The sequence below is a fragment of the Octopus sinensis genome, unplaced genomic scaffold, assembly GCF_006345805.1.
Source record: "Octopus sinensis unplaced genomic scaffold, ASM634580v1 Contig16092, whole genome shotgun sequence".
In the NCBI taxonomy this organism is placed as follows: Eukaryota; Metazoa; Mollusca; class Cephalopoda; order Octopoda; family Octopodidae; genus Octopus; species Octopus sinensis.
Genome location: NW_021834145.1, coordinates 22,631 through 37,121, shown reverse-complemented (window position 1 = coordinate 37,121; position 14,491 = coordinate 22,631). Strand labels below are relative to the sequence as shown.

General features: G+C 38.7%; 1 long non-coding RNA gene across 1 annotated transcript; it reads right to left on the bottom strand.

The window, feature by feature from the left end:
* Window positions 1–1,238: 1,238 nt before the first annotated feature.
* Window positions 1,239–14,194, bottom strand: LOC118761656. The gene is made up of 3 exons (XR_004997542.1): window positions 14,184–14,194; window positions 5,802–5,806; window positions 1,239–1,392 (listed from the first exon to the last, which is right to left on the bottom strand). It is a non-coding gene; the product is annotated as an uncharacterized LOC118761656 (long non-coding RNA).
* Between the last annotated feature and the right edge of the window lie 297 nt (window positions 14,195–14,491).

Genomic DNA, 14,491 nt, shown 5'->3' with positions numbered 1-14,491 from the left:
GTATGGATCGGCTCGGGACGGAACAGGTTTGTGCCTCCCCTACCAATCCACCCACGAACCGCACCAATCTTTTCGCTAATACCTTGGCCAGAATCTTCAGCTCTACGTTAAGCAGAGTGATGGGCTGGAAGTTATCTATTATATCCCATTTGTTTGGGTCTTTTCTTAGTAGTTTCACTACTCCCCGGCTCACAGATCTGGAGATACACCCATTCTGTTGCCAGTTATTAAAAACACATGCCAGTTGGTGCCCAAACAAGTCTGGCATACATTTGTAAAATTTGTAGGGAAGACCATCATGTCTCGACAACTTGTCCCCACAACAATCCGATAAGGCACCCTCTACTTCCGCATCTGTGATCGGTCTTTCACAACATTCCGTTTCTGTCTCGAGAGATGCAACAAACCAGCAAGGAAGTCTGTAGGATCCACCCTGCACTCCGGCCATCTCCCCTCCCAAAAAGCCGGCCAAAACGTTCGTGAAAAACCTTGCAATCTCCTTGGGTTCGTTCACCACTTGCCCTTGGCTGTTCGTCATAGACCTTATCATGGCATCGTTGCCATGTTGAGCTTCTACCGCACAGGGCCGTCTTGCCGCGCAGATTCCCTCTCGACCCATTGCACATAGCTTAGCCCTGACAATGTATCCTTCATATTTTAGCCTCGAGGTTTTAGTTGAGAGCCAATCTCAACACTCGAGATGCACTGCCACTTTCCAGTACCTCTTTTAAAGCCTTGACTTATTCTTTCTAGCTGCTAGTTCTCCATCTAATTGACTCAATATTAATGGCTCTTTTGAGGGCTCTCCACCATTTGTTGTTAATAATGGTGACTTTCAGAGCCCTCTTTACTAATTCACTAATCTGGTTCCCTAATCTTCGGTCAAAAGAGAACTATTGAGTTTCAAGTAACGGGAACCTTGTTTACATAACCTATCTTAGACAAGCGTACAAGGCACATGTTTGTGGTCACTGTAGGTGACATAATGAAACTGTGGACAACTAACCATGTTCTTATCCTTAGGTCTGACTAAAATCCTGTCTAGATAAGATCTAGAAGACCCGTTGCTGTTCCTCCAGGTCCACGCTGGAGCATTCGGAAATTCTATTCTGTATCGGTCTGCCAGCAGAAAGCGACTAAACAGATCGGTTTCCCCTTCTATTTGGATTCAAGCCAACACAATCTATGCGTGCATCACAGATTGTGTTAATATTACTAAAGTGTGCGACGTACCTAAGAAATTCTCTAGGCTTCTAAAAAATCAGATTTCCAGCTCCACAGGGGACATAGACACCAACCAACCTGAAAGTCTTACTCTGCTGACTGTCACATCAAGAACGACCAGCCTGCCTTACAGGTCGATAAATATTGTTGTCTCAGAAACCAGGATTTCTCATAGCCACTCAGGAGTGGGGACCGTGACTTACTCAGCCTGGCTTTCATGGCCACTACCACATCCAGTCTATGTAACCGAAGATCATTTAGGAAGCGACCTTGCATCCAATCTGATTCCAGGCCACGCACATTTAAGCAACATATGGTAAGTGCATCCATAAAATGGCTTACCTTATATTGGAGAAAGGATTATACTCCCTTCTATTCTGTATCTTGCATGGATCGTTTTTCCTTTGATTGACTAGGCCATCATACATTGACACAGTAAAGTCCTTTCTTAGAGGGCCCAAGTCACTGGGGAATTGTTCTTTCTTTTGGCCACTTCCTTCCTTTTTACCACAGTGCAGTCGTCAATCATTACCTCGTTCCCGGATGGTTAGGTGTCGACTTCCTGTGGCTGATTTTCTTCCTGTAATTTGGGCTCAACCGTCTTGGTTGTTGCTTCTATTGCTTCTTCGGCCTGGTGGGTAGGACAATTGGCTCGAATGTGGCCATTTTTGCCAAACTCGAAGCATTGAGGTCTCCTACACTCAATCATTATAGGAAGCGTTGTCTTTTCCCCGAGGATAATGTTTTCCACAAACTCCTCAAGTGTTTGTGGTGCCGCTTCAACAATAATTTCAAGAACTTGTCCCTTCCAATTCTGTTGTTGTATTTTGATGCTTCTAAAATGGTTATTTTATCTTCTAAACCCATTGTAAGGGCCGCATATAACCAAATAACATCGATTTCAGGTGGAATATCTTCTATGATGATTCTTTCTACTCTAGGCACAAGGCTTGAAATTTTTCGGGAAGCGTCCAGTCGATTAGATCGACTCCGAAAGGATGAACGGTAAAGTCGATCTCGGAATTTGAAACTCCGAACGTAATGACAGATGAAACACCTCTAAGCATTTCGCTCGGCGGCTAACGATTCTGCCAGATCGCCGCCTTCTATGGTGACTCGTGAAGTGCGTCTGCCTAGGTATGTAGACAGCAGTACTATATCTGTGGTTTTGAGCAGTTTTACTGAGTGTACCTTTGCCTTTTCTTCACTCTTGAAGTACACAAAAATTTTTTGCAAATCTTCTTCTTGTGATGAATTCAATGTCTTACCAAATAGACTGTAGGCACTTTTCTACTTGCTCCTTCGACGCCTTGTCAAGCTCAATATGAGGATGGTTTACTGTCCAAATTCCATCAATATGAAATAGAAAATTACCAGTCAAAATATTGTCAAAAGTAGCATGTAAAAGTTTGGTTGTGTTAAGTTTTGGTTGACACAAAATGCTACAATACATATATACAGTGTTTGGTAACAAGAACATGTTAAGGACATAAAAAAGTTTAACAAGTTCATTAAAAGATTGGGCACAAAAGATTACAGCATAAATATACTTTCTCAAGAAAATGTTAAAGATAGTTTCCAGAAGGAATCATTAAAAAGTTCAGTTGAATATTGGTATACACGCACAGAATATTATGAGTTCAAAAAGGTTTACATTATAGTAGTAGGGAAGCTCAAACTGACCTGGTCCACCATGTTATCGTAAAAGACTATTTTCTATTTCAAAGGCCACTGTAGGTGTGTTTGGATGGGGGAAGGAAGAGTAATGTGGAACTGAAAAGAGCTTCTTCTTTTTGTCTCTCCGTTACGCATCAATGATTTGGGGGGGATTGGTCTTTAGAGGTCAGAATGGTGCGAGTGCGTGTCTTTGCCTGTGTGTGTATATACATATGTGGTGTGAATAGATGTGTCTGTGTGTTTGTAAAATCTGGTAGTATGGTGTGTGTATATGTGTGCCCGTTTGTCAACCGTGTGTGTGATTGTCTTGGTGTTGTGTGTGTGTATGTATGTACGTGATTGGCATTTGTCATGGTGCTGTGTGCGCATGTGTGTGTATATGTGTGTCTGTATGGAGGTCAGAATTCTGTGAGGGTGTGTGTCTTTGTGTGTGCGTATATATGTATACATGTGTTTGTGTGTGTGTGTGGGGTGGCTGTTTTTGATTGGTCCAAGGTGACAGAACAACATACACCAAAATGCCGCAGATCGAAGAACCCCCAGGAATCATTTTTTGCAAGGGCATAAGTTTCCACGACACCATGTGGTAGATACCAACCCCGAAAAACCAAATATAGTGAATCTCTCAAACCTAAACCTGTCGACACCACAAATAAAAATCCTTTCGAAAGGACTAAAATTCACCCCAACTCCGCAATACCATAACCTGAGGGAAATACTTCCTTACGGTGAACTCCCACAACCTAAACCCAAACCCAACACCAGTAAAAGAGAATGGGAAATCATCCATACGCTACGGGACAATCATGACGTCACAATAAAGAAAGCAGATAAGGGTAGTACGGTCGTTATTATGAATACTGAGCAATATAAAAACTCTGTATCTCACCGTTTAGAGGTTACTACCTACTATGAAAGAGTAGTCGACTACCAGCAATCCAAAACAATGACCAAATTTTAGGCACTCATTTACCAACACAGGAATGACTTAACAGCAAAGGAATGCGACTACATAACAAACTTTAATTGCAAAACCAGCACTCTGTATGCGCTTCCAAAAATACACAAGAGTGAAATTATCACAGAAGCTTGCAAAAAGTCCACTTCAAACTGCATCACTATACCACATCCAACTGATCTCAAACTGAGGCCAATAGTGCAGGCCCAAGCTGTGAAACATACAGACTTAGAAACTTTATCGATATCATCCTAAAACCAATACTGAAACACATTCCAAGTATTGTAAGGGATGACCTGGACCTATTAAATCATCTCCCCAAACATACCGATAAAGACACTTTAATCGTTTCCTTTGATGTAATAAACCTCTACACTACGATCCCACATGAATACGGACTGGAAGCCATTAAATTCTGGCTGGATAAATATCCCAATGAGATCCCGGAAATAATAAAAAAAGAATTCGTCATTGAGGGCCATTAAGAGACAACCTAATCCCTAAAAAAACTACTCACCAACGCAAAATTACACAACACAAACGCACCGCCCACCGTCAAAAAATGTGGTCGTTCCAACTGCAGGACTTGCATCCGCCTCATTGAAGGATCGACGTACAAGTTCCAGTCGGGACACACCTTTATCATAAAAAATAATTTCACGTACGCATCAAAAATTTACTCAATGTCATAAGGTGTGAAGGATGCCACGAAGTCTACAGAGAGCAAACGAGCCTTACCCTCAGAGAAAGGATGACAGTTCTCCGGTAACAACTGAGGGACCCCATTACAAGACAGATACCACTTAGTGGACACTTAGACTTCTGTGCACACGATAAGTCCTCCAAATTCTTAGTTTCCCCACTATACCAATGCCCGGACAACACCACAGACCAAACACGAATAAATAGGGAAAATAATCTTATTCAAAAGAACAGATCACAACTAAACATACTCTAACATACCCCCCAGGCACACATCCAAAACAAACACACAAAGACACACACTCGCACCATATAAATACACACACACACACAAACACATACTCAATACCAACACACGCAACACACACAAAACATATAAACACACACACACGCCACCCGGACAAACCCAACACACATGGACACACATACGAACAAACACATACACAAACTAGCGCACACGCAACACACTAACAAACATTAACCACACACATACACACACACACAAACGGGCACACGTATACACACACCATCCTACCAAAGTGTAAATACACACATCAATTTACACCACAATGGACCTTGGGACCAATCAAAAACAGACCCCACACACACAAACACATGTGTACATATATACACACACACTCACACCATTCTGACCTCCATACAGGCACACATGTACACACACATGAACACACACAGCACCATGACAAATGCCAATCACGCACATACATACACACACACAACACCAAGATAATCACGCACACGGTTGACAAACGGGCACACATATACACACACCATCCTACCAAATTAAAAAAACCACACATCTATTTACACCACAATGGACACTGGGACCAATCAAAAACAGCTCCCCACACAAACACATGTATACATATATATACACACACAAAGACACACACCCTCACAGAATTCTGACCTCCATACAGACACACATATACACACACATGCGCACACAGCACCATGACAAATGCCAATCACGTACATACATACACACACACAACACCAAGACAATCACACACACGGTTGACAAACGGGCACACATATACACACACCATCCTACCAGATTTTAAAAACACACAGACACATCTATTCACACCACATATGTATATACACACAGAGGCAAAGACACGCACTCGCACCATTCTGACCACTAAAGACCAGCCCCCCCAAAATCATTGATGTGTGAAAGAGAGACAAAAAGAAGCTCTTTTCAGTTCCACATTACTCTTCCTCCCCCCCATCCAAACACACCTACAGTGGCCTTTGAAATAGAAAATAGTCTTTTACGATAACATGGTGGACCAGGTCAGTTTGAGCTTCCCTACTACTATAATGTAAACCTTTTTGAACTCATAATATTCTGTGCGTGTATACCAATATTCCACTGAACTTTTTAATGATTCCTTCTGGAAACTATCTTTAACATTTTCTTGAGAATGTATATAGATGTTGTAATCTTTTGTGCCCAATCTTTTAATGAACTTGTTAAACTTTTTTATGTTCTTAACATGTTCTTGTTACCAAAGAATGTATATATGTATTGTCATATTTTGTGACAACCAATATTCTGTGCGAGTATGAATATACAGATACAATACCAATATTCCACAGAACTTTTTAATACTTCCTTCTAGAAACTATCTTTAACATTTTCTTGAGAATGTATATATATGTTGTAATCTTTTGTGCCCAATATTTTAATGAACTTGTTAAATTTTTTGATGTGTTTAACATGTTCTTGTTACTAAAGACTGTATATATGTATTGTAGCATTTTGTGACAACCAAAAATTAACACAACCAAACTTTTAAATGTTACTTTTGACAATCTTTTTCTAAAGAGTGAAATCGGTAAATTAAATAAACATCTTTTAAAATTGTATTTTCAAACCTTCTTTCGTATATAATTACATTCGTGCGGTACCTCACAACTCCACTTTGTTATATATATATATATATATATATATATATATATATATATATATATATATATATATATATATATATATATATATATATATATATATATATATATATTATATATATATATACATTGTTACGTTCATATCTATGTGTATACGTAAGTATACATATGTATGAATACATCCCCACTATTAGGACCATTTTGTTAAGCGCATCTAGTAAACAGTGTCTAAGGCGCAAACGCACAGTATGTATCACTCCGCTATACAAATACAGTTTGTAAACATGCCAAGTAAATAAACATGTAGAATCATAATAACGCTTTCAGTGAGTTGTTTATTATCCCAACACGAACCAAAAGAATGCATAGCATGGTGGCAGCGATAAATATTTAATCGAAAACCGTGCCTTTACAACAAAACAGGAACACAACAAACATGAAATTTAACAAACTGAATATCACTTCGTCTTCGGAAACACACACGAGGATCTGAAATGGCAGCCCTCATCACTGTACAGATGAATCTACATCCAACCATGAATTGGAACGCCGATGATATCGTGGAAGCGTTCAAGAAATTCAAACAGAAAACTCAACTGGCTTTCAAAAGCTTCCTTTAAGGTACAACTGCCGATGAAAAGGTAAGCTATATCATTTTATGGAGAGAAGGGCCTAGACCTATTCAATAGTTGGGACATATCAGAATCGTATTGCAATAATCCAGACACACTTTTAGAGGAATTTGAAAGGCAACTAGAGCCCAGATCAAACCATAGAATTAATAGGTATGAATTCCAGGGCCTGAAACAAGACCCACAAAAAACGATTGACAACTTCCTGTCCAGACTAAAGAATGTTGCCAAGAAATGCAGATTTAAAGGCAAGGACGAAAGGATTGTTGATCAACTTATATAGGGGTGTGCTCATAAAGAAGTCCAGAAATCCCTCATAGGTAAGGACGCTCTCCAGTTGATAGAAGCAGTAGATAGTGCAAGAGCATTCGAAGCCACTACAAAACAAATGGCTTTACTTACTTTACAAACAAACACAATAGGAAGCAGTGTAGATATTGTAACTAGACATAGGATTAAACATGCCCACAAACAGAGTATACGCCAGTACTGTGGTACAGAGCATGAGTTCAATGACCGGAAGAAATGTCCTGCATTTGGTACAAACTGCAAAGCATGTGGAAAGCCCAAGCACTGGTAAAATATGTGTAGACTAACAAAATCTCACAAGTACAATTTTCAAAGAGGAGCGGAAAGAGAATACAAAGAGATATACATGCCCAACAACAGGAAGAAAACGTCTCAGAGGAGGAATTCTTGGCAGTCGGAACAATAAATGTACATGAGATGGGATGTAACAACCAGAAAAAAATGAGGCATACACAACAATACAAATACAAAAGAAGTCAGGCAAGAAACGTATAAACATTGACTTAAAGTTAAAGATTGATACTGGAACCCAGTAGCAGGATTCCACAACTGGGCAAAATAACCATTACAGGGACGCACAAAGGAAAAATAATCAAGTGTTCTTTTTATGTCACAAGAATAAAATGACCTGCAATTCTTCGACTTAATACCTGTCAAAAGCTTAATATTGTGTAAATCAACGGTGACGTGAAAGCAGCTCCGAGCAGGATTGACAGAGATATGCCTATCAAAGACCGACCACCAATCACAAATAAAGAAGAACTGATAAGCATGTACCCAGAATGCTTTGACGATACAGTCGGCTGTTTTGAGAAATGTCGATACCATATAACATTCGACCCCAACTTCAAGCCAATTGTTTACTCTCCTCGCCTCTAGAATTAAAAGAGAAGCTGAAGGCAGAGTTAGACTGAATGGAAAAAAAGAAATAATCGCTAAAGTAACACGACCGACTGACTGGGAGAATTAAATTGTAATCCAAGAAAAGCCCACTGGTACCCTACGGATATGCCTCGACCCAAGGGATCTGAACAAGGCATTAAAACGAGATTACCATCCAATTCCAACCCGTGAAGAAATCACACCATCATTAGCTGGATCCAAGTTATTCAGCAAACTGGATGCCAGTAATGGGTACTGGAATGTAATGATAACTATACATTCATGATAACTATACATTCAACACACCATTTGGCAAATACCGATTCAACCGACTCCGATTTGGATGTCGTCTGCTATCCCAATTGCTCCCTTGCAGCCTTGGTAGGTCTCATCTATTTGGCGTTGGATAACATCTTGGCTCATCTTCAATCCAAATGGGAGTCGGTTGGAATTGTATGTATGTATGTATGTATGTATGTATGTATGTATGTATGTATGTATGTATGTATGTATGTATACATGATATCCGTTATATTTTGGTTAATCTCATAAAGACCTTGTTTCATCTGACCATTAAAGATATTATCAGTGGTGGTGGTCAGTTGGACTATCAACGCCGCTAATATCGTCAACATGATCAATATACAATTCCTTCACTAACACAATGGTTTTGTAGAACATGTGATTAACTTTATCCCCATTATTTCATTGGTACCTTAATAATATTTATATAAAATAGATCAATAAAATACTAGAGTGTATATAATATGTATTTGTTAACTAACCTGGGACAGCATCAAAGTTACCACATCATAGCGTTTGCTGAAATTAATGGAAGAGGAAAAGAAAACATGAAAATACAAACATCACAGAGATTGAGATAATAAATAATTATTAGGTCATTAAAAAAACAAATGTATTAGGTCATTATAGCCTAATTACAGCAATTAGATACTCACCTAGAGAGATCCGTCACCTCGATTTTATATCCCAAATCACGCACCACATCCGTCACATTGCGGGCTCAGAATATTCCAGCAGACGCATAATCCAAACTTCTCGTTTCTGCTTTAACTCCTGCTTCATTGGATTTGGTTATCTTGACTTCCAACCAACCTCACTAAGTTCAATTGACACCTCATCACCTGAGTTTTCGCATTGTCAGTTCGAATACTTACCCCCATCAACAGCGGATGGTAATATCCTTTGCCATGTATCCACCGGATCACCGTGACCATTCATTCCCCTGAGTCATTGTCGGATAGTTTTCGATGTTTTGCATTCCTTATCGCACCCAGGAATTTCTGCCTCTCCCAAGCTCATCACAGCTCGCGTTTTTTCTGGCAAGACATGCGCCAAAACATCACCACATGGGCTCGTTCCAATACTCAGTGCAAGCGTTCTAAGATCCATCAATATAGACGTGCTCCATTGGGAAAATTCGATCAAGCGGACACTCGCTATTTCCACATACACATCAACCTAGTTGGTCTTTGGCCCGTCATTGGTGGATATATGTCTATGCTAACCTGTGTTGACCGGTTTTCTTGTTGGCCAGAGGCCATACGCTTGGTCTACATTTCTGCCGAGACCGTAGTTGGCGCTTTAGTATCAGGCTGGATAACTTGTTTTGGTCTTCCCTCAAGGATCACCACCGGTCGATGGCGGCAGTTTGAGTTCAGTGTTTTCCGAGAACTGTCACGCTTTTTGGGAGTGCAACATCTGCACACGACCAGCTTCCACCCGGCTTCTAACGGGATGGTAGAACTATTCCACCTTCAGCTAAAAGCAGCCCTGGGTGCATCACCACGGGTACCTACCTATCGTCCTTTTAGGTTGTCGGTCCTCCGTTAAAGTGGATATGGGTTTTACTTCCGCTGAGCTACTTTATGGAGTACCGTTATCTTTGCCTGGCCAGCTGTTTGCCTGGCACCTACAGACACATCTAACCAAAATCTATGTACGTCAACCGAATGCGGTCGTACTTTGCAAATATTCAACCTACGAACATCGTCCTCAAACAGAGTAATTTGCACCCCCCGAACAACATTGCTTCGTGGACCCACGTCTCCTTACAAAATGGCTCTGTGGGGGTCACCTCACACTACCATATAAAGGACCTTATCGAGTCCTCACACAAACTGACAAACGTTTCATTATAGACGTTAAGGGAAGAAAAGAAACTGTTTGTATACAGACTTGAAAAGGTGTTTTCTGATACTCATATCCGGAATTTGGAAAAATCTCTGCTCCAAATTAATTGACAATTTTCAAGGATTTGATGGTCTTCATGAATGTATGTATGTATAATAGTTAAGAAGGCAAGAAGACAGGTGTATAATACATACATAGAATAAGTGATGAGAGCAGACCAAAAACCTAAAATTGATTGTCAAATGAAGGGATACATAATCTGTGCAAATAAAAGTTGAATATAGGTAATGTATCAGCTGAACTAATGAAAATATACTAAAATAGATGTTCTGATAGCTGCTTAGTATCAAACCGTTTATATTAATAATAAAGTGAACATAAAATGAAATAAATTCAGTAGAAAAAAATCCCCAAAAGACTGCTGTATGGACTTTCGTAGTGATACCTCATAGACAGGTAAAACCCTGATTTTTATGAGCATGGTATAAATGATTCTGTATCTTTGCAGTGACACATAATTGGAAGATCTTGGTGGGTGTAGCACCTAGTTTGGGGCTGAAATCCTTACCAAACTCACACACTGAATGCCATAACACCTGCGAACAGGTGAGGTCATCAACATCCCCTTGCCGGCTTGGCAGATGGTCAACAGCGACGCCTGCTGGACTCGGCTTCTCCACATTGATAAGGTGGAAATACTCCGAAACCGGTCTGTGGTTGCAAAGCCAGCAAGGGAAAGAAAGGTGATGACCTGCCTGTTGGAAGGTGTTATGGACGCAGAAATGTGGGACAAAAAGAAAAAGTTTTCTTTGCTAATGTGCTGAAAAATAGAGGCTAAATCGTCTAACCACATAAAATATTATTAGTTTTATTATTACACCACTTGTCGAAACGAGGAAAGCAAGCTAACAGAAATTCATAAAATATAGTTATCCTCGTATCTGTTCCGATTTTTGGATTAATCCAAAAAGGATTCTTCCTTCATCAACGAGGAACACACACACACACACACCACACACACACACACACACACACACACACACATATATATATATGACAGTATACATGAATGTATAGATAAGTACATTAAAAGGCTTCCAATAAAGAAGCAAGTGCTTATTTTTATTACCCTTTTTACTATGTTTTAAATTTTGCTCGATAAATTTGCTCTTAAATTTTACCGGTATGCTCTGTTTGCGTTTGCGTCTGCGCACTGGTCTGAAAAGTTAGAGTATACAAATCGTTAGATGTACTTCTAGCGATATGTATAGCTTGGATTTTAAAGGCTTCTTGCTGACGAGTTTGGCCCTGGCAGATGAATTCTATCCATTTGCTAAAAAAAAGACGAAACTGCAGTACAAGATGGGCTGTGATGGTAAACGTTTTTCATTTTCTTTCCATTTCACGAATTTATCCACTCTTTGTGTATCTAGCACTTGCTTCTTTATTGGAAGCCTTTTAATGTACTTATATATGAATAACCCATAGTCTAATGACTACTCTTTCACTTGTTTCAGTCATTTGACTGCGGCCATGCTGGAGCACCGCCTTTAGTCGAGCAAATCGACCCCGGGACTTATTCTTTGTAAGCCCAGTACTTATTCTATCGGTCTCTTTTGCTGAACCGCTAAGTGACGGGGACGTAAACACACCAGCACCGGTTGTCAAGCAATGCTAGAGGAACAAACACAGACACACAAACATATACAAACACATACATACATACATACATATATATATATATATAATATATATATATATATATATATATATATATATATATATATTATATATATATATATATTATATATATATATATATATATCTATCTATATATATATATATATCTATATATACATATATACGACAGGCTTCTTTCAGTTTTCCGTCTACCAAATCCACTCACAAGGCTTTGGTCAGCCCGAGGCTATAGCAGAAGACACTTGCCCAAGGTGCCACGCAGTGGGACTGAACCCAGAACCATGTGGTTGGTTAGCAAGCTACTTACCACACAGCCACGCCTACACCTACTAATTCGTCTTTTGTGCTAGGTCGCTGGTAATAATAATTTATTTTTATTTTTATTACACTTTTTACTATGTTTGAATGTATAGATAGATAACTTGATGGATTTGTGTGAATGCATACGTACTTGGGTTTCTGCTAACATTTCAACTGAGATTTAGAATTGTCAAAAAAATTGAAACGAAATAGTGAGTCACTATTTGAATGAATGTTTCATTGTGCAAGAAATAGGATTTAAGTAATTAACTGTGTATATGTGTATATATGCATATAAATATGAGTATTTGATTCTGTATTTGTGAATGTATATAATTCTATATGTAAATAATGTAGTTGTGCGTATATGCAGGTGTGTATGTCGGACTTACTGTATTTATTTAGACGTGAATAATAGTTTTAATACGGCCGTTCTTTTGTGTGATATACAAAAGAAATTTGAAAAGAGTTGTTTGTGGCCGAAATAGAAATTTAAGGACATTTAAGGTGTGTTGTTATACATGAATGCATATTTGTAACAAAATAGAATATCAGATCCGGGTTTTCTTTCGTGAGAAATTTTACCAGATATACATACATACATACATACATACATACATACATACATACATATTTTTATGCATATATAAATATATATCGTGGTTTCGATTCCCGGATCGGGCGCTATGTGGTGTTCTTGAGCAAAAATGCTTCATTTTGCGTTGTTCTGCGATTATATCGTCCTGTGGTATGTGACACATCATTACAAATATTTCTTGAGCCGTATGACTCATCAGACCGATCTCCTGTTTCCTTGGCACGCAAATGACTGAGGACATAACATAACACTAAATGGCATTCTGTTCCGTTGTAGGGTTTAAATCCAGCAATTTTGAGGAAAGTTTACAAGATTCTTGCCTTAAACTTTGCACTTGACTGGTAATACGTTTTATCGGCACAAAAAATAAAATTGAAAGTCAACCGTGAGAAGATTTGATCTCAGAACGTAAAGGGTTTGGGGAAAATACTATGAAACATTTTACCAGCATTTTAATTTTTTCAGTTTACCGAACTTGGATACAGGAGATTTTTACAACCTTCGACGTCAAGTAACCACTATTGTTCCACTATTGCTCGAAGCTTACTATTTTCCTACACCTTGATCCTTGGATCTTACATATTACGGTATATATATGTATATATATATATATATGTGTGTGTGTGTATATGTATGTATATATTCCAACAGAACATCTGATGAAACCTGGAAAGTTGTGATAACAACAGAAAAGATGAGGACACATATCCGTCCATTATAAATAATTTTCTTCTCTAATATTTAACTTTATATGTAAAGCGGCAACGTAACTTAACTTAGATGAGAGAGAGAGAGGGAGAGAGAGAGAGAGAGAGAGAGGTAGAGAGAGAGAGAGATGGAGATATAAAGAGAGAGTTGTAGAATATTGTATATATATAGAGAGAGAATGACAGAGATATAATTAAGCCAACAGAAAGGGAGAGAGAGAAAGATAGAATAAGAGAGAGAAAGGGAGAGAATAAAACATGCATAATTTTAGTATACCTGTAATAAAACGCCTGTATCTTTCTGATCAGTCTGTGTTTCTTTTCTTTTTACCCTTTCTCATTCACTGTCTCTTCCAGCAAAGAAAAACATTATGAAAGACATCCCAGATACTAGAAATAACAGCAGAACCACGCCTAAGCGTAGCAGAAAGAATTCCACAGGTAAAAGAACGAAACAAAGAGTTACAGTGTGACAGTGTGCATAATGCTTATATATAGAAACTATACTAAAACATACGTGAATATATATATATATATATATATATATATATACAAACACATATATATATATGTGTGAGTGTGTGTGTGCTTAGAATGACAAATTTATGAGTGAATATACCTATACCTACGTATGCATATATGTAGGTAAGTATCTATGTATGTATGTGCATACGTATGCGCAAGACCCTGCCTCAGTAAAGCTGGACTC